Raw genomic sequence first — 27,117 nt, 5'->3', positions numbered from 1 at the left:
TTGACATGCATGTCATTAAGCTTAGCTCTCCATGTAGTTTTAAGGGCCAGCCGTGCTGCTCTGTTCTGAGCCAACTGCAGCCAACTGCAATTTTCCTAAGTCCCACTTTGTGGCACCTGACCGCACTACCGAACAGTAGTCTAGGTACAATTGTATTGTACCATAATACAAAATCATCATGTATTTTAACAAAATACATTGAAAAACATATATTTGTGGAACAAATGGTATCTTTTTTGTCACTGGTTTTTGAATTAAATTAAATTAAAAAACAATAATATAATGTGCTGCTCTTAGTCTGTCGTGTGTGTGTGTACTGTGTCAGTTTGACTACTGTGACAACAAGAATAACAATTTACGTGCAAACTGAAAATAAACATAAATTATTTTCTGTTAGAAAGCAATGCTGGGAGTGACACGTGACACCCACGCCCCTGTAATATTAGTCTCTCCCTGCGTCATTTTTCCAGGCTGCAAGACGTAATAAATTCTGGGAGACCCATGGAGCTCAAGGTATCTTCAATAATTGATTAGACTATGCATGCAGGCTGGCAGCCAGCTTGCCAGATACTTGCACAGAGGAAGTCAAAATAACATAGATACGCTTTTATTTGTGTGTGTGTGTGTGTGTGCGTGCGTGTTAGTTCATGTTCTTGTGTGAGGTTCTTCCATCAGACCAGACTGTATATTCCATACGGAACATCAACAGCTTAAGTGACAGATGTACAGCAGTACTCCTACACATCCAGATGTAGGATCATAATAATAATCATCCTGTTTTAGAGGAAATGTTTAACGTGTAGTGTATTTAAGGTTGAAAAAGTCTTCTGAAGTTTGTAATTCAACAGACTTGATTTTCCCTTATACAAATTAAAGAAATCCCCAATGGCTTAATTAAAAAACTCAAACAGAAAATACCTGTGCTAAGGTCTATTCACTGCTGGTCTGACCAATCGGAATCCCATGCTTCAAGATTGTTTTGATCACGCGGACTGGGATATGTTAAATACATTTGGCTTGGCCCCCAAGACCTTCACAAACTTTTATGGATGCACAATTGAGAACATCCTGTCGGGCCTGTTACGGCAACTGCACCGCCTGCAGAGGGTGGTGAGGCCTGCCCAACGCATCCTCGGGGGCACACTGCCTGCCCTCCAGGACACCTACAGCACCCGATGTCACAGGAAGGCCAAAAAGATCATCAAGGACATCAACCACCCGAGCCAAGGCCTGTTCACCCAGCTATCATCCAGAAGACGAAGTCAGTACAGGTGCATCAAAGCTGGGACTGAAAAACAGCTTCCATCTCAAGGCCATCTGACTGTTAAATAGCTATCACTAGCCGGCTACCACCCGGTTACTCAACCCTGCACCTTAGAGGCTGCTGCCCTATATACTTTACATAGACATGGAATCACTGGTCACTTTAATAATGTTTACATACTGCTTTACTCATTTCATATGTATATACTGTACTCTATTGTACTGTATTCACACTGAAGAAGGCGCAGTGATGCCGAAACGTTAGTGATTTACCCAATAAATTACTGTGAGTTGATTTATGGAGTGTGCGACTCTCTTTATTGAATTACATTTCTATAGTTTATAGTCAATGCGACCTCCGACATTGCTCATCCTTGTCACATCCTGATCCCTTTCACCTGTCTTGTGCTTGTCTCCACCCCCTTCAGGTGTCGCCCATTTTCCCCATTATCCCCTGTGCATTTATACTGTATTTTCTGTTTCTCTGTTGCCAGTTCGTCTTGTGTCGTCAAGCCTACCAGCATTTTTCCTGTACTCCTGTTTTTCTCTCTAGTCCCTGTTTTATAGGTTTCCCTGTTTTGACCATTCTGCCTGCCCTGACCCTGAGCCTGCCTGCCATTCTGTACCTTGTGACACTGCTCTGGATTACTGACCTCTGCCCGCCCTGACCCTGAGCCTGCCTGCCCTTCTGTACCTTTCGGTCTCTGCTCTGGATTACTGACCTCTGCCTGCCCTTGACCTGTCGTTTGCCTGTCCCCTGTTTTTGTAATTGTTACTTCGAACTGTCTGCATCTGGGTCTTATCCTGAGGTCTGATAGTACGAACTGGCCATGACTGACACAGCAGACTCAAACCAGTTCCACAAGGCCATTTCCTCCCAGGAGCTACCATTGGGAGACACGAAGAGTTACTCTGAGGTCTTATGAACGGATTCCAGACCTTGGCAGAACGCCGTGACTGTGCCTTGAATACAATGTTGGAGCAATTCCGTGGATTACGGCAAGGAGGTTACTGCCGGCCATGACACTGTGGCCGACAAGAGTTTAATGGACGCCACCCTGGTGTCTGAGCTGGGCATCCCCACTCAGCTCCTCTTCAGTCCCCTGGATGTTAGAGCACTGGATGGGCGCTCTATAGGCAGGGTTACCCACAATACTACTCCTATCCACCTGCTTGTGTCTGGGAACCACAGTGAGTCTATACAGTTTATGCTCATCAAGTCTCCTCAGGTTCCCGTGGTATTGCAGTCTTCTTGGCTCCAGCGCCACAATCCCCTTATCAACTGAACTGCTATGCCAACTACCCATTGCCTGAAGTCAGCACAGCATGTCCAGGGACGTCTTCCTGTTGGCTCGGAAGAAGCTTCAGACCTCTCCATCGTTCCCGCGGAGTACCAGAATCTCTGGGAGGTTTTCAGCAAGGGCCGGGCCACTTCGCTTCCTCCGCATTGCCCTAGGATTGCGGAATCAACCTTCTCCCGGGCACTACACCACCCAAGGGGGTGGCTTTATTCACTGTTGGGTCCGGAAACCAAGGGTATACATCGAGGACTCTCTGGCTGCAAGGGGTATCTGTCCTTAGACCTGTGGAACGCCTACCACCTGGTACGGATACGGGAAGGTGACAAGTCGAAGACAGCCTTCAACACTGCTAATGGTGATGCCATTCGGTTTGACCAATGTTCCTGCTGTGTTCCATGCCCTGGTTAATGACGTTCTCCATGATATGTTGAACCGGTTTGTGTTCGTCTACCTCGTCTACCTACGACATCCTTGTCTTTCCCAGCTCATCTCAAGAACACTTTCTCCACATCTGACAAGTCCTCCAGCATCTCCTGGAGAACTAGCTGTTTGTCAAATGCCAAAAAATGCGAGTCCCATTGCTCCACCCTCTCCTTCCTTGGATACATCATTGCTGCTGGGAATGTGCAGTTTTATCCGGGAAAGGTGAGAGCGGTGGTGGATTGGCCCCAACCCACGTCCAGAGTGCAGCTGCAACATTCCTTAGGATTTGCCCATTTATCGCGTCATTTTACCTGGAGTTACAGCAGCCTGGCTTCCCCCCTGTTAGCACTCATCTCTCCCAAGTTCCCGTTCCCATGGTCCCCAGCTGCTGACTGGGCGTTCCTGGACCTAGAGCACCGCTTCACCACTGCTCCCATATTGATCCATCCGGACCTGTCTTGTCAGTTCGTGGTGGAAGAAGGTGCTTTGGACGTCGGAGTGGAGGCCGTCCTGTCCCAGCATTCTACCCTGGACCTGTTCTGCCCTAAATTGCATCCCTGTGCCTTCTTCTCCCATTGCCTTAACGCCAAGGAGAGGAATTATGATGTGGGGAATCGAGAACTACTCACGGTGAAGATGGCCTTCGAGGAGTGGAGACACTGGTTAGAGGGGGAACCTGGAATATCTCTGCACCACCAAGCTTCTCAACTCCAGGCAAGCTCGATGGGACCTGTCGTTCACCCGGTTTAACTTCACCATCTCCTACCACCAGGGGTCTAAGAATGTAAATCCGGATGCGCTTTCACGCAGCTATTGCCCCACTTCTACACCCTCGGACTCCGAGACCATTCTTCCTGCCTAGGGGAATAGAGAACCAGGTCCGTGAGGCTCAGCGTTCCCAGACCCGGGGGGCCCGGCTAACCAAATGTTTGTCCCAGACCCTTCCCGCCTGGCCTTTGTCCGACAACACTTTTGGTGACCCACCATGGTTCCGGATGTCTCTGCGTTTGTCGCCGTCTGCAATGTCTGTGCTCAGAACAAGACTCCTCGAGTCTTGAGTTGACCTCCTTCTCCCTCTGGACTTTGTCACTGGTCTCCCTCCATCTGATGGCAACACCACTATCCTCACGGTGGTGGACAGGTTTCCCAAAGCCTCAATATTTTATTCCCCTTCCCAAGATACCTTCAGCCAAGGAGACGGCCCAGCTCATGGTGCAGTACGTCTCCCGGATTCATGGACTTCCAGTAGACTTGTTTCCGACCGCGGTCCTCAGTGGCGTTGCCCATGCTGTCACAGACGTTATAATGGCACATATTCAAAGATCTATCTATCACTATGGCTTTCCCGGGATTGCATTTGAAATATTTCGAAAGGCCTGTTTGTCTGCATAATGTTCACTCACAAATTTGCTGTTGGTTCTCGACTGTAGGCTATGCCTTGTTATTTGGTTGTGACTGGAGGGAGTAGAGCTACAACCAGAAGTGACTTTTGTTGTAGTAGGTTAGGAGAGCATTTTAGCTAACCCTAACCCTTTTTGCTAACCTTAAAGTCTCCTAACCTGCTGCATAAATTCTCCCAACATGCTACGAAAAGTCACTTCCGGTCATAGCTGTACTCCCTCTAGTCCCTGCTATTCCCTCTCTCTCTGCTGAGGGGCTCTGTCGTCTAAACAATCACATTGGAGCCCTCTCTCTGCTCTCTTTCTCTTCCATATATCTACGCAAGCTCTCTCTCTCATTCCCCCTCTTCTCTACCACTTTCCCGGCCTGTCTGTCATCCACCCCTCTGATCTGAGAGTGAGTGAATCAGCCTTCTCTCCCTTCCCAAATGGACTGATCTTGTCATGTCAGTCTCCCTGCAGTATTGAGGGATTTGGCATAGTGTAAGGTGCCATCAAATATGGTATGTTGTATCGTGGCTATAATTCAAACAGTATTTTCAGAGAACTACACATCATCTGCAAACATTTAAATATTATCTTGGTTATCAATGATCTTCCTCACCTTGACCTCTGCTATCCAAATGCCAATTGTTTTTCTGTAATGTGTCATGACAGACCCAGGGTTCATTATTCACTGCCTTAACATGTAATAACATGTGCAACATCAGTCTTATGACAGCTTTACAACAGCATTAAAACTAGTAAGCAATTATAGTGTCACACAAAAGTGTCTCCCTCAGAAATATTAACTACTACTGGTGTTCCAGAATAATACAACTACATATCTGTACTTGAATAACACCAGTGCTCATTGCCTCTACTGAGTCTCCCTCTTGTGTCACAGTGAGCATTCCGTGGATTTAACTAACAGGCCTGGCCACATTAATTCCTTCTTATTTTCCATGCCAACAACTATGTGGAGAAAAACAAGAGAGTCTGTGCATTCATTAGGTGAGGTTCAGTGGTGCGGGATGCAGTAGTGCCATTTGTCGCACCGGAAAAGTCAGAGGTGAACACATTAATCAATTAGTCCGAGGTGATAAACACCAGAATGGCACCATCACGTTTCACTCAGGATTCCCGTGCTTCAAGGTTGCTGTGCTCATCTCATTTCACCATCCCCATCCCTTTTCCTATCCATCCTCTCTCTCTCTCTCTCTCACTCTCAGATCTAATTAAAACATTGTTGTAAATTGATCTGATTCTTCAGTGAGGGTAACAGGACTGTATGGATTAGAAATTAAACACTCTGGTGTATGTAAAAGAGCCTGGACGGTCCAACTGCAGATGGAAACTTGTTGGTTTGGGTTCTATTTCATTTGAGGAGAAAATGAGAGGAGATCGAAATTACGATTCAGGAATTTAAAAATGCCATTTGCTTTCATTATGAATTTTTCATATTTTGCTTTGGCATTTAATTTTCACTTTCTGAATAGCTTGAACTGAACTGGAATTCACAATACATTGGTCTGACAGGAAACCAAGAGTCCAACATTTAATCAGATGGTAGACTTTATTAAAACCAAAATTGAGAGTGATAGAGAGAGAGAGAGTTAGCTGTTAAAAAATCTAGACATAAAGAAGAAAGGCAGGGGAAAAGAAAAGAGAGAGCCCATTAGGAACGGAGCCTCTGTGGCCTTTGCTTTTGTTTTGGCTCCAGCTGCTTTGGGAGGACCATGTGAAGATTGATTGCTGAGAATTTTCCGCAAAGCCATTGACAGCGAGCCGGCTGAAAATGGGAAAATGGGAAAATAAAGACGAACAATCTCCTCCTGCCTGTGAGTGGAGATAAAATTGGGGACTCGTGGTTGCCTGGCGGGCATGGTGATTTCTTTAACATATTTCTCTCTCCCCAGCAGTAGGAGCAGGGTTAAACTTTGATCAGTGTTGTCAAGGACACTGAGGCCTAATCTGTGTGTTTGCTCCCAGTCTTAGGCGGATCACAGTGTTCAAATCAAAAAGGGACAGTGATTTTTGCACATCAGGAAGAGAGGACGAGGACATTCGGAGACAGGCTCACACATGGAAACTACATGGCCAAAAATATATGGACACCTGCTCGTCAAACATCTCATTACAAAATCAAAACAAGTTTTATTTGCATGCAACGAATACAACAGGTAGACCTTACCGTGAAATGCTTACTTACAAACCCCTACTTAAAACCATGAGTATTAATATAGAGTTGGTCCCCAATTTGCTATTAAATCAGCCTCCACTCTTTTGGGAAGGCTTTCAACTAGATGTTGGAACATTGCTGCAGGGAATAGCTTCAATTCAGCCACAAGAGCATTAGTGAGGTCGGGCACTGATGTCAGGCGATTAGGCCTGGCTTGCAGTCGGCTTTCCAATTCATCCCAAAGGGGTTTGATGGGGTTGATGTCAGGGCTCTGTGCAGGCCAGTGAATTTCTTCAACACTGATCTCGACAAACCATTTCTGTATGGACCTCGCTTTGTGCACAGGGGCATTATCATGCTGGAACAGAAAAGAGCCTTCCCCAAACTGTTGCCACAAAGTTGGAAGCACAGAATCGTCTAGAATGTCATTGTATGCTGTAACGTCAAGATTTCCCTTCACTGGAACTAAGGGGCTTATATATCCCCAGACCATAATTCCTCCTCCACCAAACTTTACAGTCGGCACTATGTATTTGTGCAGGTAGCGTTCTCCTGGCATCTGCCAAACCCAGATTTGTCCGTCAGACTGCCAGATGGTGAATCGTGATTCATCACTCTAGAGAACATGTTTCCATTGCTCCAGAGTCCAATGGCGGCGAGCTTTACACCACTCCAGCTGATGCTTGACATCGTGTATGGTGATCTTAGGCTTGAGTGAGGCCGTGGAAATCCATTTCATGAAGCTCCCAACGAACAGTTCTTGTGCTGATGTTGTTTCTAAAGGCAGTTTAGAACTCGGTAATGGGTTTGCAACCAGAGGACAGATGATTTGTAAGAGCTACACACTTAAGACTCTGCGGTCCTGTTCTGTGAGCTTGTGTGGCCTACCACTTCGCAGCTGAGCCGTTGTTGCTCCTAGACGTTTCCACTTCACAATAACAGCACTTACAGTTGACCGGGGCAGCTCTAGCAGGGCAGACATTTGACAAATTCAAACGTTGGAAAGGTGGCATCCTATGACGTGCTACATTGAAAGTCACTGAGCTCTTCAGTACGGGCCATTTTACTGCCAATGTTTGTCTATGGAGATTGCATGGCTGTGTGCTTGATTTTACATGCCTATCAGCAAGGGGTGTAATTTCAATGGGTGTCCACGTACTTTTGGACATGTAGTGTATGTACACACCAAAACACAAGCGTGCTGGTACACACGTATGCAGACACATATACAGTTGAAGTCAGAAGTTTACATACACCTTAGCCAAATACATTTCATTTCATTCTTTTATTTTTATTTATCTGTTATTTTACCAGGTAAGTTGACTGAGAACACATTCTCATTTGCAGCAACGACCTGGGGAATAGTTGCAGGGATGAATGAGCTAATTGTAAACTGGTGGTTTGTGATGGTTTGAGAGCCAGATTGGGAATTTAGCCAGGACACCGGGGTTAACACCCCTACGATAAGTGCCATGGGATCTTTAATAACCTCAGAGAGTCAGGACACCCGTTTAACATTCCATCCGAAAGACGGCACCCTACACAGGGCAGTGTCCTCAATCACTGCCCTGGGGCATTGGGATATTATTTTAGACCAGAGGAAAGAGTGCCTCCTACTGGCCTTCCAACACCACTTCCAGCAGCATCTGGTCTCCCATCCAGAAACTGACCAGGACCAACCCTGCTTAGCTTCAGAAGCAAGCCAGCAGTGGTATGCAGGGTGGTATGCTGCTGGCAACTCAGTTTTTCACAATTCCTGACATTTAATCTTAGTAAAAATTCCCTGTCTTAGGTCAGTTAGGATCACCCCTTAATTTAAAGAATGTGAAATGTCAGAATAATAGTAGAGAGAATTATTTATTTCAGCTTTAATTTCTTTCATCACATTCCCAGTGGTTCAGAGGTTTACATACACTCAATTAGTATTTGGTAGCATTGCCTTTAGATAGTTTAACTTGGGTCAAACGATTTGGGTAGCCTTCCACAAACTTCTTACAATAAGATTAATGATTCCTCCTGACAGAGCTGGTGTAACTGAGTCAGGTTTGTAGGCCTCCTTGCTTGAGCACGGTTTTTCAGTTCTGCCCCCAAATCCCTATAGGATTGAGGTCAGGGCTTTGTGACGGCCACTCCAATACCTTGACTTTGTTGTCCTTAAGCCATTGTGCCACAACTTTGGATGTATGCTTGGAGTCATTGTCCATTTGGAAGACCCATTTGCGACCAAGCCTTAACTTCCTGACTGATGTCTTGAGATGTTGCTTCAATATATAGGACTCCTTTTACTGTGGATATAGATACTTTTGTACCGGTTTCCTCCAGCTGTTGTTCTGGGATTGATTTGCACTTTTCACACCAAAAGAACATTAATCTCGACAGAATGCGTCTCCTTCCTGAGTGGTATGACGGCTGCGTAGTCCCATGGTGTTTATACTTGCACACTATTGTTTGTACAGATGAACGTGGTATCTTCAGGCATTTGGAAATTCCTCCCAAGGATGACCCAGACTTGTGGGGGTCTACAATTTTTTCTTCTGAGGTCTTGGCTGATTCCTTTTGATTTTCCCATGATGTCAAGCAAAGAGGCACTGAGTTTGAAGGTAGGCCTTGAAATACATCCACAGGTACACCTCCAATTGACTCAAATTATGTCAATTAGTCTATCAGAAGCTTCTAAAGCCATGACACAATTTTCGGGAATTTTCCAAGCTATTTAAAGGCACAGTCAACTTAGTGTATGTAAACGTCTGGCCCACTGGAATTGTGATAAAGTGAATAATAAGTGAAATAATCTGTCTGGAAACAATTGTTGGAAAAATGACTTGTGTCATGCACAAAGTAGATGTCCTAACCGACTTGCCAAAACTATAGTTTGTCAACAAGACATTTGTGGAGTGGTTGAAAAACGAGTTCTAATGACTCCAACCTAAGTGCATGTAAACTCCCGACTTCAACTGTATATGCACAACACACAAACACCCACAGGTTGTAGCCTTTCACACATAACGTAATATGCTGTTTTTTCTTCTGGGAATGCATAAAGGATCTACACCTTGGCATCTCCCATTTGTACTGATTAGTATCATATTTGTATCAAAACATTGTTGTGGACTCTGGTGAGTAACTTCAAATGTTTTATTTGAGAGTCAATTTGTGACAACAGGAGACAGACCACTCATTTCTACATACCTGATTGAGGAAAAAGTATGTTGTTATTACAGGGCGGCAGGTAGCCTGGCGGTTAGAGCACTGAATACCGGAGTCAACAAGGTAAAAAATCTGACGATTTGTCCTTGAGCATGGGACTTAACTCTAATTTGCCATACTACTGTGGCTGACCCTGTAAACTAACAAATTTCACTGCACGTATCCTGTGTACATGACAATAAAAATGTCAATATATAGTATACACAGGGGACTACGTGTATACATTGTGCACCAAGGTTATTATAGTAAACTAAAACTATTACAAAAAATGAGTCATGAAAACACAATTTACAAACCTCTTGGAAAAACTAAAACTATACTGAAGCTATTATCTTTGACTCCGAAACAAACTAAGATATAAAACCATCATGAATTACGTTCAGTTTGAGTTTTTTTCCCCACGCTATTTGCAAAGCTATTTGGAAGGTTTGCATGCTGAATCTGGCTAGTACAGCGCATTCAGAAAGTAATCAGACCACTTTACTTTTTCCATATTTTGTTGTTACAGCCTTATTCAATTTTTTTATTTTTTAATGTTTCCCCTCATCAATCTACACACAATTCCCTATAATGAAAAATAAATAAATAAATAGAAATAAAAAATGTAAATATTACATTTCCATAAGTATTCAGATCGTTTACTCAGTACTTTGTTGAAGCACCTTTGGCAGCGATGACAGACTTGAGTCTTCTTGGGTATGACACTATAAGCTTGACACACCTGTATTTGGGGTGTGTCATTCTTCCTCCCATTCTTCCTAGCAGATCCTCTCAAGCTCTGTCAGGTTGGATGGGGAGCGTCGCTGCATAGATATTTAGGTTCATATATCAGGTTAAAGTCCCGGCTCTGGCTGGGCCACTCAAGGACATCAGAGACTTGTCCTGAAGCCACTCCTGTGTTGTCTTGGCTGTTTGCTTAGGGTCACTGTCCTGTTGGAAGGTGAGCCTTCGCCCCAATCTGACGTCCTGAGTGCTCTGGAGAAGGTTTTCATCTTTCCCTCGATCCTAACTAGTCTCCAAGTGCCTTTTGCTGAAAAACATCCCCACTGCATTGCACTGCTGCCACCACCATGCTTCACCGTAGGGATGTTGACAGGTTTCCTCCAGACCTGACGCATGGCATTCGGGCAAAATAGTTCAGTCTTGGTTTCATCAGACTAGAGTATCTTGTTTCTCATTGTCTGAGAGTCCTTTAGGTGCCTTTTGGCAAACTCCAAGCGGGCTATCATGTGCCTCTTACTGAGGAGTGGTTTCAGTCTGGCCACTCTACCATAAAGGCCTGATTGGTGGAGTGCTGAAGAGATGGTTGTCCTTCTGGAAGCTTCTCCCATCTCCAAAGAGGAACTCTGGAGTTCTGTCAGAGTGACCATTGGTTCTTGGTCACCTCCCTGACCGAGGCCCTTTTCCCGCGTCTGCTCAGTTTGACCGGGCGGCCAGTTCTAGGAAGAGTCTTGGTGCTTCCAAACTTCTTCCATTTAAACTGTTATGGCTGCAATCCCGGTAACGGGATCGATATGACAACTACCAGTGAAAATAGAGGGCGCCAAAATTCAAACAACAGAAATCTCAATTACAATTCCTAAAACATACATGTGTCTTATGTCATTTTAAATCTATTTTCGTTGTTAATCCCACCAAAGTGTCCGATTTCAAGCACTACAAACGATTATGTTAGGTCTCCACCAAACCACAATAAGCACAGCCATTTTCCAGAAAAATATAGCCTTCACAAAACCCAGAAATAAAGATAAAATGAATCACTAACCTTGAATTATGTTCATCAGATGACACTCATAGGACTTCATGTTACACAATACATGCATGTTTTGTTTGATAAAGTTCATATTTATATAAAAAAAAGTTTACATTGGCGCGTTAGATTCACTAATTCCAAAAACATAAAGTGAAATTTGCATAGCCACATTATTTAACAGAAATACTCATCATAAATGTAGATGATAATATAGTTAGTTATACACATGGAATTATAGACATACCTCTCCTTAATGCAACCGCAGATTTTAAAAAAACTTCACGGAAAAAGAAATGCATGTGTAACGCTTGTCGTCTGGGTAAGGAGAGGAGGATGAAGGTGCAGCATGGTAAGTGATCATATTATTTTAATGAACACTGAAAACAAAACAATAAACAACCAACGAACAGTCCTGTAAGGTGCAACACAACACTAAACAGAAAATAACCACCCACAAAACACAATGGAAAACAGGCTACCTAAATATGGTTCTCAATCAGGGACAACGATTGACAGCTGCCTCTGATTGAGAACCATACCAGGCCAAACACAGAAATAGAAAATCATAGACAAACTAACATAGACAACCCACCCAACTAACACCCTGACCATACTAAAACAAAAGACAAACCACAGGAACTAAGGTCAGAACGTGACAGTACCACCCCCCCCAAAGGTGCGGACTCCGGCCGCAAAACCTGAACCTATAGGAGAGGGTCTGGGTGGGTGTCTGTCCGAGGTGGCGGCTCTGGGCGGGACGTGGACCCCACTCCACCATAGTCTTTCTCCGCCTCCTTAACCGCCTCCGTGGCCTCTTAAGAGCGGCGACCTTCGCCGCCGACCTCGGACTGGGGACCCTAGCCACGGTTCCCGAATGGACGGGAGGTTCCGGCAGCGCCTGACAGGCGGGAGGTTCCGGCAGCTCCGGAGTGAAGGGCGATTCCGGCATCGCCGGCGTGACAGGCGGCTCTGGCATCTCCTGGCTGACTGACGGCTCTGGCAGCTCCTGGCTGACTGGCAGCTCAGGACATCTGAGACGGCGCTCAATTTAAAAACACCACAGCCGCAAAGATGGCGTCAACATAAACAAGAAATTACATGATAAATATTCCCTTACCTTTGATGATTTACATCAGAAAGCACTCCAGGAATCCCAGGTCCACAACAAATGTTTGTTTTGTTCGAAAATGTCCGATATAACGCTGACCAGAATTTGCGTTTGGATATGTATACCAAACGCTAATTCTGGTCAGCGTTATATCGGACAGAAACATTTCAAACTAAGTACAGAATCAATCATTAGGATGTTTTTAACATATAGCTTCAATAAAGTTCCAATCGGATTATTCTTTCTTGTCTTCGTGAGCAATGGAACGCAAGTGACTACCATGAGGAAAAGGTGGGATCACAAAATGGCTGCTTGATGGACAGCCGATATATTCTGCTCTCATTCACTCCCACAACAACATAGAAGCCTCTTTATAATTTCTATTGATGGTTGACATCTAGTGGAACCCCTAGGCAGTGCAACATCATTCATATCTCAAGGGGATTTCATTGGGGACTCAGATTTCTGACTTTCTGTTTTGATTTCAACTCAGGATTTTGCCTGCCAATGTGAGTTATGTTATACTCACAGACATCATTCAAAGAGTTTTAGAAACTTCAGAGTGTTTTCTATCCAATACTAATAAGCAAATATTAGCAACAATGACTGAGGAGCAGGCCGTTTGATATGGGCACCTTTTCATCCAAGCTATTCAATACTGCCCCTGCAGCCATAAAAAGTTAAGAATGATGGAGGCCACTGTGTTCTTGGGGACCTTCAATGCTGCAGAATATTTTTGGTACCCTTCCCCAGATCTGTGCCTCGGCACAATCCTGTCTCGGAGCTCAACGGACAATTCCTTCAACCTCATGGCTTGGTTTTTGTTCTGACATACACTTTCAACTGTGGGACCTTATATAGACAGGTGTGTACCTTTCCAAATCATGTCCAATCAATTGAATTTACCACAGGGGGACTCCGAAACTATTTGTAGAAACATCTCAAGGATGATCAATGGAAACAGGATGCATCTGAGCTCAATTTCGAGTCTCATGGTGTAAAGGGTCTGAATACATAAGTTATTTCTTATTAGTATTTTTTAAATGTATTTTGCTAACATTTCTAAAAACCTGTTTTGGTTTTGTCATTATGGGGTATTGTGTGTAGCTTGATGAGGAAAAAACATACATTTAATCATACATTTAAGGTTGTAATGTAACATAATGCAGAAAAGTCAAGGGTCTGAATACTTTCTGAATGCACTGTAAATGTGCATGGAATTTTTCATGTTCTATCAACTACGAATTTAATGCTATCCTAACTTACTCCAAATTTACTTTGACTAATAAACGAAAATCAAGTCAACTTGACTTTTTATTAATATACTGTAACCTACTATTTATAGTTGAATCAATTTAGGTTTTAGTGGAGCTAACTACTATCCATTTTGAAATTACTTCATATTGTCAATTAATGTAACACTAACAAATTAAGTAGACATATAAACATTGACAAAACAACCCTAACACAAAAAAATGATGTAATAGATATTTCTGTCGGTATCATTATGCTCCCACCTGTCTCTTGCTCATGTGTGCACTTTTACGCCAGTTTCAACCCAACCAACAGACCACTTTAACTACAATGACATTCTCAGTAACAGTTACAAAAATATTTTACTTGTTACTTTTTACATGTGGTTCTGAATCTACCTTTGTTGTATGCACTAACTGAAGTCGCTCTGGATAAAACCATCTGCTAAATTACCAAAATGTAAATACAAAAAATAAACAGTTACAAAACATGCTGGTTATTATTATATTATATTATTATGTTGCCTCAGTAGATTTGACTCATTGGTATGAATTTCTAAATATAGTAAACACATAGTTCTACGCTCATTCAACTTGATTTCATAAGTTAAGACAATTTGATAAGTTGTAGTTGTCTAAACTTGACATTTTAGTCGACACAACTGTTGTGTTACTTCAGTTGTTTTGATTTCATGGTTGACCATTTCTAAGTTGACTAAACATTGTTTTTTGCTAACTCTACTTGTTTGAATTAGTTTTGGCATTTTGAATGAGCTGAAGTCTACTAAACTTACTTTTTTGTCATCTCATCAAATTTAGAAAAATATGTAACTTTTGACTGAATCTCAGTATTTTTTGTCACAGTGTGTGTGTGGCTAAGAGCATTTCATTATGTTCTCATCCTGATGGGATGTGGATAAGCATATTCAGGCCAGAGTTAACGGAAGCCATTCTTCTCAGGGAGTACATGGAGTGTAGTGGAGAAAGGTAGGAGAGAGGCTTGCGGCTTGAACTCAACTACAATGGTCGATAGAAATAGGAGAGCTATCTCAATTAAATGAATAGCTCACCCAAAGTACACAATTAGTTTCTTTACCCTCTAAGCAGTCTTACCTGGCTGCTGTCACTGAACGCTTACTTCAGCATTTTGTCCAAAAACCAAAGCAGGTCAATGTCTTACATGTTTAAATTGAATTCACAAATCATCCCAAAGTGTATTACATTGATTGTTTTAGCTCATCAAAGTTACTCTTTGCCTTAGCTCATCGAAGAAACATTAGCCTTAGCTGATCGCCACAGCACCACCTGTTGTCTTGGATGAATCAGCAGACAATAGAGCGCTCTTCTGGAGCAAAGCACCAGGACTAACTTGAATTCCTGCTTTCTAATCCCGCCTTTGAGAGCAGTTTTAATAAGTGATAGAGAGCTTGGGCATGGCAGTGCTTTAAGCTCCATCCATAATGTATTAGGCAAGCGGAGAGAAGTGGCACAGCAGTAAAAAGGAGAAATCATCTCACCATGCACAATGGCAGAATCCAATCTAGGTCTATTAACTCCAATAGGGTCTGGCTCCAGCAGATCCCTTCTCAGGCCACAGACGCTGTGAGACACATGAGACGAGACAGGATGTTGAATGGTGCCAGAGAGGATGGTGCGTTATTGCCACCAACAGCACTGGTGGTGAAATTACATTTAGAAATAGAAGCTACTAGCTAGCGGCTAGCTCGTAGCACAGACTAAAGATGTTAATTATCAGTATATTTCCTAGCTCTTCTAGCTAGCCGCTAGGCTACTAGCTAGCTACTCAGTGTAGCTAATTTATCAAGGTGACAGCTAAAGTACAAGCAACAGTGCTTGGCTGTAGTGATTTTTGGCATTAACATTGTTTCTAAAAGGATCTGAACTAAATTCATCCTGAACACATAGCTAGCTAGCTAACTCTCCCAACTTCGACCACTATGATACTAACGCAGTAACGCCCTGGACCAGAGCTATTGAGCCAACTGGTATGTGCGTATCACACTGACACCCTGGAACATGTTGTGAGTTAGGGTTGCATGTGCATATACCAACTGAGACGCAACAATACCATTTGAAACGCATGCACATTCGCGTTGCATTTCACAGATCAGGCAGCAACATCACACATAATCTGCAGCTGGAAGCTTCTCATTAGCTCAGGAACAATCCTATAAACTGAGAAGGGGCCTCCAGAAGGTTCTCCATAAAGGGGATCATTAAACCATTATGGAAATGAAACAGGACGCCCGAAGAACGTTAATATAAGAAGGCAAGGAGGTTTCACAGTGCTGCCTGGCTTATATGTCGGGACTTATAATAGTGTAAAATAATACTCTGAGTTCTGATAATATCTCTGTTTGTTTCATTGCTGTTTTAATACTTTTTGTATTTATTTTTATTTTTATAAACTATATATATATATATATTACAAATATTACCCCATATGAATGATATAATTATGTAGACTGGGTTTTGGCAGGGGTAGCACACAGAAGCATAAATGTGTATTTTTGTATACATTTGTATTCCGCACAAGGTTAAAGGAGGCACACAGTTTGTCAGTGGAGATAAATCCTAACAATCAAACCGGGAACTAGACAAAAAAAACTCCTAAGGACCAAGACACAATGTCGTGACGACTGTAGGTGACCATTTTGGGACATTCCGGCGACGTCCTAAGGACTACATTTTGTTTACCGTGTCCCCTCCAGTCATATGCTTTATCATTATAGATAGATCGTAACAAACAACCTAACAAGTACTAATTGAAGCAATTACACCCAAAGCGTCCCGTCTTCAATGGCAGAGCACAGAGGAAATGGCTGGGTGCAGGTGTTCAGCATTACTCATGTCATGACTGACTGCCCTTGGTGGTAGCACTCAATCTAGAAGTAAACAACATAGACAGTCACAGGCAAGGTTTAATCCCTTCTGTTTTAATGTCTTATAGGGGTTCCTTTGTGATGGACCCTCTGAGTCACCAAGTTCATGTTTGGCAGCATTTTACATTACAGCACTACATGTCACCAGTATTTCCACAAAATAGAGAAGTATTTTTTTTAAAGTAATGACATATTGCCAGGCAAATAATATAGTATTCAGTATTCTGTGCTGTAAAATGTAAAATGCTTTATTTGTTCATTATAATTATTATAGTTTTAGGACAGATGCAATAACATTAACACATTGAAATTTACAACAGGAATGTGCGATGCACCATAACATGTTGGCTTGCACCAATTTGCAAGGCCTGTCCCTAGATAGACAGTAAAATGACATGAAAAAACAGAAAAGAAGCATATACATACATGCACATACTGTACATGTATAGTTGAAGTCTGAAGTTTACATACACTTAAAACCCATTTTTCAACCACTCCACAAATTTCTTGCTAACAAACTATAGTTTTGGCAAGTCAGTTTGGACATCTATTTTGTGCATGACGAGTAATTTTTCCAACAATTGTTTACAGACAAGATTATTTCACTTATAATTCACTGTCTTACAATTCCAGTGGGTCAGACGTTTACATACACTAAGATGGCTGTGCCTTTAAACAGCTTGGAAAATTCCCCAAAATGATATCATGGCTTTAGAAGCTTCTGATATTCTAGTTGATATAATTTGAGTCAATTGGAGGTGTATCTGTGGATGTATTTCAAGACCTACCTTCAAACTCAGTGCCTCTTTGCTTGACATCATGGGAAAATCAGAAGAAATCAACGAAGACCTCAGAAGAAAAATTGTAGACCTCCACAAGTCTGGTTCATCCTTGGGAGCAATTTCCAATTTCCAATTTCGCCAGAAGGTACCACGTTCATCTGTACAAACAACAGTATGCTAGTATAAACACCATGGGACCACCAGGCGTCATACCGCTCAGGAAGGAGACGCGTTCTATTTCCTAGAGATGAACGTAAGGACCTTGTGAAGATGCTGGAGGGAAAAAAAAGTATCTATATTATTATCATATTGAAAGAGTGTGTGCGAGCAAGGAGGCCTACAAACCTGACTCAGTTACACCAACTCTGTCAGGAAGAGTGGGCCCAACGTATTGTATGTACAGTTGAAGTCGGAAGTTTACATACACTTTAGCCAACTACATTTAAACTCAGTTAAACTCTGTGAGTACGTTCAGACAGAACGCGTCTCCTTCCTGAGCGGTATGACCGCTGCGTGGTCCCATGGTGTTAATTATTGGTTACTATTGTTTGTACAGATTAATGTGGTACCTTCAGGCATTTGGAAATTGCTCCCAAGGATGAACTAAACTTGTGGAGGTCTACAATTTGTTTTCTGAGGTCTTGGTTGATTCCTTTTGATTTGATTCCTTAACTGATGTGAAATGGCTAGCTAGTTAGCAGTGGTGCGTGCTAATAGCGTTTCAATCGGTGACGTCACACGCTCTGAGACCTTGAAGTAGTGGTTCCCCTTGCTCTGCAAGGGCAGTGGCTTCTGTGGAGCGATGGGTAACAATGCTTCGTTGGTGTCAGTTGTCTACCTCCCTGGTTCGAGCCCGGCAAGGGGACGGACTAAAGTTATACTGTTACACAAGCAAAGTGGCACTGAGTTTGAAGGTAGGCCTTGAAATAGATCCACAGGTACACCTCCAAATGACTCAAATGATGTCAATTAGCCTATTAGAAGCTTCTAAAGCCATGACATCATTTTCTGGAATTTTCCAAGCTGTTTAAAGGCACAGTCAACTTAGTTTATGTAAACGTCTGACCCACTGGATTTGTGATACAGTGAATTATAAGTGAAATAATCTGTCTGTAAACAATTGTTGGAAAAATTACTTGTGTCATGCACAAAGTAAATGTCTTAATCGACTTGCCAGAACTATAGTTTTCTAACAAGAAATTTGTGGAGTGGTTGAAAAACGAGTTTTAATGACTCCAACCTAAGTGTATGTAAACTTCTGACTTCAACTACAAACAACAAAAACAAACAAAAACAACAACAAAAAGCTAAAACATACAGTTTTACAAACACAGACCTAGACTACGCTCAGCCCTGTCATGCTTGCTCCCGCTCCCACTCCCACCCACTGGCACTCGAGGCATCCAGGCTGCTTATCATTACGCACACCTGTCACCATCGTTACGCGCACCAGTGCTTCATTGGACTCACCTGGACTCCATCACATCATTGATTGCCTCCCATATATCTGTCACATTTTCATTCCCCTTTCTGCATTGATGTTGTTTTGTTTCTCTTGTCCAGACGCTGTTCTTGTTTAGTTTCATGTCTATTTATTATTAAATCCTCACCCTGTACTTGCTTCCCATCTCCCACCATCTCCCGTTACAAGCCCACCACTAAAAGAATCAGCCCGAAGGAGAATAGCCATTGCCGTCTAGTCCAGAACTTGCCATTATCGGTTTGCAGAAACCCTGTTAAAAGGTCTATAAGTGATCAAGTTTGCTGCAATTTAAGTCAGGTTTTTACATTTGAATTCATTGAGATTTTGTAAATTATTCATGTCACCTGGAAAGAAGTTCCAAAGACTTACTAATTTTGCAAAGAAGATTGACTGAGTGAGTGCTGTCCTACACATTGGAACTCCAAAAATGATGTACCTGCGGATTGGGATACAGTCAAAATTACAGAGAAATTGTAGCGAGAGTCCATGCATGAATAAAAAAATCTAAATTCCATTGACAAATGTACAAAATGGTCAAATCGTAAACAAATTGTGTTTCCTTAGCACATGACAGTGATGGTGCCTTTATCAACTTTTTTGTCTAGAATTTTCAGAGCACTATTGTAGAGTGGTTCTACAGACGTATTTCGTGTGATGTTTGCCTCAGTCCATGCTGTTATGCAGTAGGATGTTTGTGAAATTATCATTGTGTGTAAAAACTAAAGGGCAAAACGTTTATTATTCATCTAAAACCATTGTCTGTTTTCTGGAGCAAAAGCAAATCACAGAGGTCTTCTTGATATTCAATGTCAAGCATGAGTTATCAAGCCTTTCTACAATTAAAACCATATGTTCTGTCAACCCATCAGTAACCACAAGAAAACCTTTCTCCTGCCGCTAGACTACAGTGTCATCAGCATACATCTGAATACTAGCCCCTGGACATACCTCAGAAAGATAATGTATGTATAAATCAAAAATAATCTAACCTAGAACCAATCCTTGTGGGACAGCCATTCTGCTTTTCTGAGGTGTAGAACTGATGTTCCTTGAAAGTTCTGAGACCAGGAGGCTCTAACAGTGTCAAAAGCTTTGCTAAAATCAAGAAAAATAGCGCCAACTAATTGACTATTTTTCAAAGTTATTCATGATTTAATATACGGCAGAAAGTGGGACAATGACTCTCAAAGCATGTTAATGGGACAGAAAGAAAGTAAATATAAAAGTCCAACATCATTTCCAAGTCTCTCAGGAAAGTTGGTGTCATTACATAACCATACAGGGAAATGTAAAGGTCATTTCAAATGAATTAAGTTTAGATCTCACTTGAATTTTGTGATAAATTGTATGGAGTTGTTTCTGTACAATGGACAAACTCTATGGATTTCTTCTCAAACTGTTATACCAGTCATTATGCCATATCAGTGAAGTGCATAAGAATTTTTTTAAAACCTGAACAAAACTAAATTATTAGCAAGGATGGGGGCAGTGTACAGTTTATGATGATGGTAATGCATCAGGGAAAGTGGATAAATGAAGGAGGGGAGAGAAAATAGTTTTGAAAAAGAGATCTCCTAATAATAATTAGAGAAAAAGAGAGAGCCGTTAAGGAAAAGAGGAAATTACGTTAATTTAGTAAATCACGCCTCAAGACATTCTATCCCCCTTCATACTTTGACAGCGCAATTACATTTATTGAGAGTTTTAGGAAGCGCAAATACCCCCATCCTAAATGTCAGAGTTTGGGGTTGACGGCAGGAGGAAGGAGGGGAGGGGTTGACAAAAACACAGGCCTTATTTATGTCAGACAGTGATTAGATTAATACTCATTAGACACTATCTGTGTCTGCCTCCTTCCTGTCCCCCTGGGCACCACGACAACGGGAGCCATGGCAATTAAAACCAGGATGCTGTCAACCTCTATCACGGTGCCATGGTGTTTGCCCCCAGAGGCCATGTCTGATATCATTTTTAGTCTTCGTCGTCTTTCCCCGGCTGGTGCAGCATACATGGGCGTGAGAATATACTCAAACACACACACGGATGAAAACGAAATGTTTGACCACAGACCAGTCAGATGTGCGATTTAAACTCATCACAGTGATCTCTCTCTCTGCACAGGTCATATTTTTTTTGCTGGTTACCTTATCCAATTTTCCCAATTCAACCACCTCCAATTCCCAATGTTCATTGCTGTTTTAATACGCCAAACAAATACATTCAGTCACAAATCCCTAAATTTACCAACAGCCAATGCACAGTAAGTATATGCATGTAGAGTATATTTAGTATTTACATAACTTTCATGAACATCATGGTTTGACGTTGAGTAGCAACTTATATTGCATATATAAATAGATCACCCGACAATGTATCTATGTACGTATGAATTTCATTATGTATTTGTTTTCGAGTCGCAAGGAATCTTGTTAAAAATAATGATGACCGTAACATAATTAGGGATACAAAAAAAATCACCAGTGTTTCTCCCTCCACACCAACCCAACGTTGCTCTAATCATCATTAAAATTGAAGCATTTTGGCTGTCTTTTGGTGCTCCATTAACTTAGGGTTACGATCATTACGATAAAAGGAGATTAACGTAGCAGGCCCATCTTCTTCTGAATACAACATTTAAAAAAACTTCAGAGTGTCGTTGTTCAGGAAGGAAGGAAGGGAACTTTCTATGTGAGGCAGCTTTAATTATTCCTGTTGTCAGGCCCTGCCTTCCCCTCTGCTTTGGAGAAGACAAAACTCTTGAAATAGGGCCTCAGATGTTTGTTGCGAAATGGCTGCCGTGTGTCTTGTTGCTGTCTTGGATCCTGTGAGTCCCCCCGTCTCTCTCCGCACCCTAATTAACGTGGTGGTGTGGAAGTGTGGAGTTCTCTGCTGACTTTTCCTCATTTTTTACTCCATTCTCTCCATTTTATCTTCCAACTCCGCTCTCTGGCACCCTACCTCCACCCTTTATCTCTGTCTGAAGACACAGCAGCCCCCCCGCCCGTCCCGTTGGGGTTGTGACGCACGTTCTCTCATCTCCCGTGTTCTCAGGCAACAGTGAGTGAGGGAGGAGCAGGAAGGGGAGGAGGAGGGAGAGGAGATAGCGGGAGGAGGGAGATGAGGAGGTGGTGGTGTGAGTACACGGGGGCAGCAGGAAGACACCATGGGTAACCGTCTAACCAAAAACAAACAGACTGTATCCTGACAAGCTGCCATGGCTCTTGTCTGCCTTTTGTGGCTGACCGAGGTGTCGCGTGGATGGAATAACGGCGCTAAAACGTCCCGCCATGAACACAGCGCCTTGTCATTTTACCTCATCCCTTCTCCACTCTCAGGCACCATCACATCTCTGCCACCTGTCACAGAGCCAGCTCGGAGAGCGTCACCCCGGCCGAACCGTGACACGTCTCCTACCACAACCCCATTATTGCCTCCTGTCCGTTCCAGTTTATCAGAAGCACGTTCACTTCCCGTGCTTCAGACCAACCGGTGGCTCACTACAGCATCACTGTTCGGGCCTCAATTCAATTGAACCTATATTACAATGTTTATGCTGTCAGTGGCATGTAATCTCAAAACTATCTCATAAGAAATAAGTCATAAATTCGATGTCACCTAAAGTAACATATAACTAAATGTCAGCTACGTTTCTATAACTACAATGGTTAAATGTAACTATTTTACATCACTAATATGTCAGCTTGGGGGACATATAACTACAATGGTTACATATTCTAATGAGACCATGTTGAGACCATGTTGATAATAAATCGATTAGTTGATTCCATTAATTGAGTTTTTGTTGTTGTTGCATGGCTTATTGAAACTAAGTTCCAGTTGCCATATGCTCTGGTCACCATGGTCACATAACATACCCACTTCAGGACACTTCAGGACACCATTTTACTCAACCTTCAAATTCCCAACTAAACCCCTTTTGAAAGTATTTTCTCGGAAACATTCAACAGGGATTATGGGTAAACCAGCATTTCCTGGTGCAAATGAAAGTACATCATTTAAGGGCAATGCTCAGACAAAAGGAAAAATCCCACTCTAAGTGGAAGCCACCACAATACAGTAAATGAAAAAGGACAGCCCTTTCAAAACACAAGGCAGCCTGGAGCACTGTATGGGAAGCTTGGACATTTCAAAACACAAGGCGGCCTGGAGCACTGTATGGGAAGCTTGGACATTTCAAAACACAAGGCGGCCTGGAGCACTGTATGGGAAGCTTGGACATTTCATCAAAGCTTAAATGTGCTTTGTTGGTCTTACTTCATTTGTAGTTGACAGTCTTAGGCACCCCTAAGTCACTGCCAGTGAGTGAATTAGGTTTAAAGGCAGAGGCTCAGGCCTTGTCAATACTCATTAGCCTAGGACTTTGGCCCGGGGTGAGAACCTGGCTGCCACTGCTGTCAGGCCCAGTACCAGACAGTGACAATGGCATGCCACTTTTTACCTCAACACAAATGGTCCGTATCAGAAAGGTGGTCAGAGCGGCAAGATTTTTCTTCTCTCCTAGTGGCCACCACAAAACACAAATTTCCAATCTAACAAGGATTTAGCCTACTGTACAAGTAATTTCCGACTCTGTTAGAAAGCCACCACAAAACACACAAGCATGTTTTAACTGGGATTTAGCCTGCAAGTTATTTCAAACTCTTTTAGAAAGTTGACAAAACTTGAGAAAATATTCTTATTCCTTTGTAATAAACGTGTAACAATTGTTGCATTCACAGTGAAATACTTGTAGTGAAGTGAAGCAAGTTAAATTATTGCCAGGTAGTGATAGCTAAAGAGATGTGGGAAGAATAACTTTAGAGGGCAGAGTGGAGACGGGATGGGACTTCCCTTATCAGACCAGAAGTGCTGAAAGATATGGATCTCAGTCTATATCAGCTGCGAGGTGGTGGGTCCACTGGGGATCACAAGATCCCCTTCCCGCTTCAACAGACATAATTAGCATCGGGTTAGGCACTTGTTCTTTTGAAAGTCAGTGTTTTCTCTCTGCCTCTCCTTTACACCTCTCTCTCTCTCTCGCTCCCTCTCACTTCCCTCACTCTACTCCACTTTTTCCTCCATATGAGACCACGCAAAGCTCTGTTTGCCTGTGGAAATTGAAGCCAAAGTGTGCTCTCAAGACTCCATTATGAAAACAGCAAACGCTCCAGTGCTTTATTGATAAAGCATTACACTCCACATCGCATTATAGTATGGGGAAATATGTAGACCTCACCTCCCAACCGCACCCCCTCGCCCTTAGAGAAAGCATTATCTGGATTAAATGTCCTTATGCTACAATGACACCAACCGCCAAACTAGAAGGAGGCAAAAAACACCAAATGGCGCAGGCCAGCTGTGTGGGTAAAATACAGCGGGAGAAAACAGCTGTCCCAAGCTCTATCAAATGGAGAAAATAGACATATAAAACAAACAAACATACCTTATCCAATCTCTGAGAGAGAAGGAACGAGAGAGAAGGAGAGAGATGGGAAGAGCGAGAGAGAGGGGGAGAGAGCGAAAGTGGGAAAGTAATATCACACTGCGCCATGCGGCTAGGTATTTAAATGTGTTGTTGATGGCCCAATCTGGTTTCTCAGGGGGGACGTGATATTTAAAAGTGACACGGGTGACCCTCCACATTTGCAAAGTGTCATCATGCATCAATCGGCGAGGTGTATATCAAAGCTCCTCCTAATGGTGTGTGCATTGGGATTTATATTTCCAATTAAATCTGCAAATTATATGATTATCCACCGCGCTGCGCCGGGCCATTTTGGAAATGGCCTGCTCTGTTCATTTTGTTTTCTCCGAAGATAATAGTGCCAATGGCGAAACCTGCATGTGCAGAAAGAATATTAATGTTTTTCTCAGCAAGAAACACACATACCCAAGAACACACATTCCCTGAGGCTGCGATCTTTTTTCACTAATTGGACTTTTGACCAATCAGATCAGCTCTGAAAAAAGATCTGATGTGATTGGTCAAAAGACCAATTAGAGGAAAAACAATATAGGAATTGGGTTGCCTGTGTAAACGCAGTGAGATAAACACACATAACCAAGAGTGCACAAGCACACGCATACGCACACACCATTGGGATGAAAACACACACTGTTGTCTATTAGATATTTTGACTAATCCCAGAGTAATGAGACAGTACCTCTATGAATCCTTCTCAGCTGAGATCCAGCACCTGCCTCAACACATTAATTAGCTGGGAAAATTATATCAGCCTACCTGATAAACCAACATGTCGATCTGTCTGACAGAGCAAGGAGGCCCCTCAGATGACCGACAGGAGCTCTGCCTGCCTCTGCTCTTCACTCCCCCTTTCCTCGTTGCTGTAAATTATTGATTTTAACATGACAGCTATCGAAGAGACAGCCCGAATACAGACTGGAGAAGGAGGAAAAGGGGAAATATTTGCTATCGCTTGGCTATGCTTGACTGCCAAGACCACTTTCACCAGAAACTGTAACATCCCCCTCTCGGAAAGTTGAGCGAGGGATGGCTACCAAAGAAGGCTGATCAAATTCCTGAATTCCCGAGAGGGCGAGGTTACAGCATGGCATTACATCGCTGGGAAACATCCAAACTATCCAAACAATTATCCACCAAACTCATGTTTACCTAGCCAGAGTGGTCTATCATTTCTTCATAAAGGCATTCTGAATGAGAGATGGAAGAAGATAGAGAGTTAACAGATTGCCACCCTTCATACGATAAGCCCTGCAGCTGTAATACTAATACGCATTTCAATATCCCCGCCCGGCAACAGAGGTAGTCAGATTGTAACTTGTGACTTTGAGTATGGATTGCATAACAACACCTGGCTAATCCTCAACCTACAGGCACAGAAGCATATCTCCCTCTAATTAGATTTATTTGCTGCCTTTATGGGATCTGTCTTTACCCTTGGCATTTTGTGGGTCTGGTGAAAGATGTCACTACAACTGGAGCGGATTCCCACTGACATCCGCTGCCTACAAACGGAGGAGGAAGAGGAGGAGGACGATGGCGGAGCAGTGAACACACATCAAGGCTTGCACGCTTTGATCTCGTGTACATCTGAAACCAAGTGCAAACCAACCAGCATGGTGCTACTGCTTCTGCTGCTCTCCGTTGATCTGTAGTGAGCATGTGACGCTGATGACATTTGCTTCCAGAAAGATCTTCATAAGAATGAGATCAATTGGTTCTGGGATCCTTTAAGAGGTCCCGGTGAAGGTAGATGTACAGTGGTGTATAACTCTATCGTAATATACCTCTGCAAGTGAAGGTAGGTCAAATCAAATCACATTTTATTGGTCACATGGTTCAAAATTGAATCAAATCAAATAAAAAATTGTATTAGTCACATGCGCCGAATACCTTACAGTGAAATGCTTACCTACAAGACCCTAACCAACAATGCAGTTAAAAAAAATCTGAATAAGAAATAAAAGTAACAAGTAGTAGCAGCAGTAAAATAACAATATTGAGACTATATACATGGGGTACCGGTACAGAGTCAATTGAGGTAATATGTTCATGTAGGTAGAGTTATTAGATATTAACAGAGAGTAGCAGCGGCATTCAATATGGGGGGGGGGGGCAATGCATGTAGCCTGGGTAGCCATGGGTAGTCTTAGTTGATTACATGTTCAGGAGTCTTATGGCTTGGGGGTAGAAGCTGTTTAGAATCCTCTTGGACCTAGACTTGGCGCTCCGGTACCGCTTGCCGTGTGGTAGCAGAGAAAACAGTCTATGACTAGGGTGGCTCGAGTCTTTGACAATTTTTAGGGCCTTTGTAACAATATGCACTGAGAGTCGGGAAGCAAGTCCAGGGAGTGAGTGTTTTAACAAAATAAACATAATCCAAAACAAGAAAGACTAACAGCACACAGACAAGAAACTGAAACAGAAACAATGACACCTGGGGAAGGAACCAAAGGGAGTGACATATATAGGTAATCAGGGAAGTGATGGAGTCCAGGTGAGTCTGACGATGCGCAGGTGCACGTAACGATGGTGACAGGTGTGCGCCATAACGAGCAGCCTGGTCACCTAGAGGCCGGAGAGGGAGCACACCTGACA

This window comes from Oncorhynchus clarkii, chromosome 17 (assembly GCF_045791955.1).
Source record: "Oncorhynchus clarkii lewisi isolate Uvic-CL-2024 chromosome 17, UVic_Ocla_1.0, whole genome shotgun sequence".
NCBI lineage: Eukaryota > Metazoa > Chordata > Actinopteri > Salmoniformes > Salmonidae > Oncorhynchus > Oncorhynchus clarkii.
The sequence above is the reverse complement of the archived record's forward strand: the minus strand, read 5'-3'. Positions refer to the sequence as shown.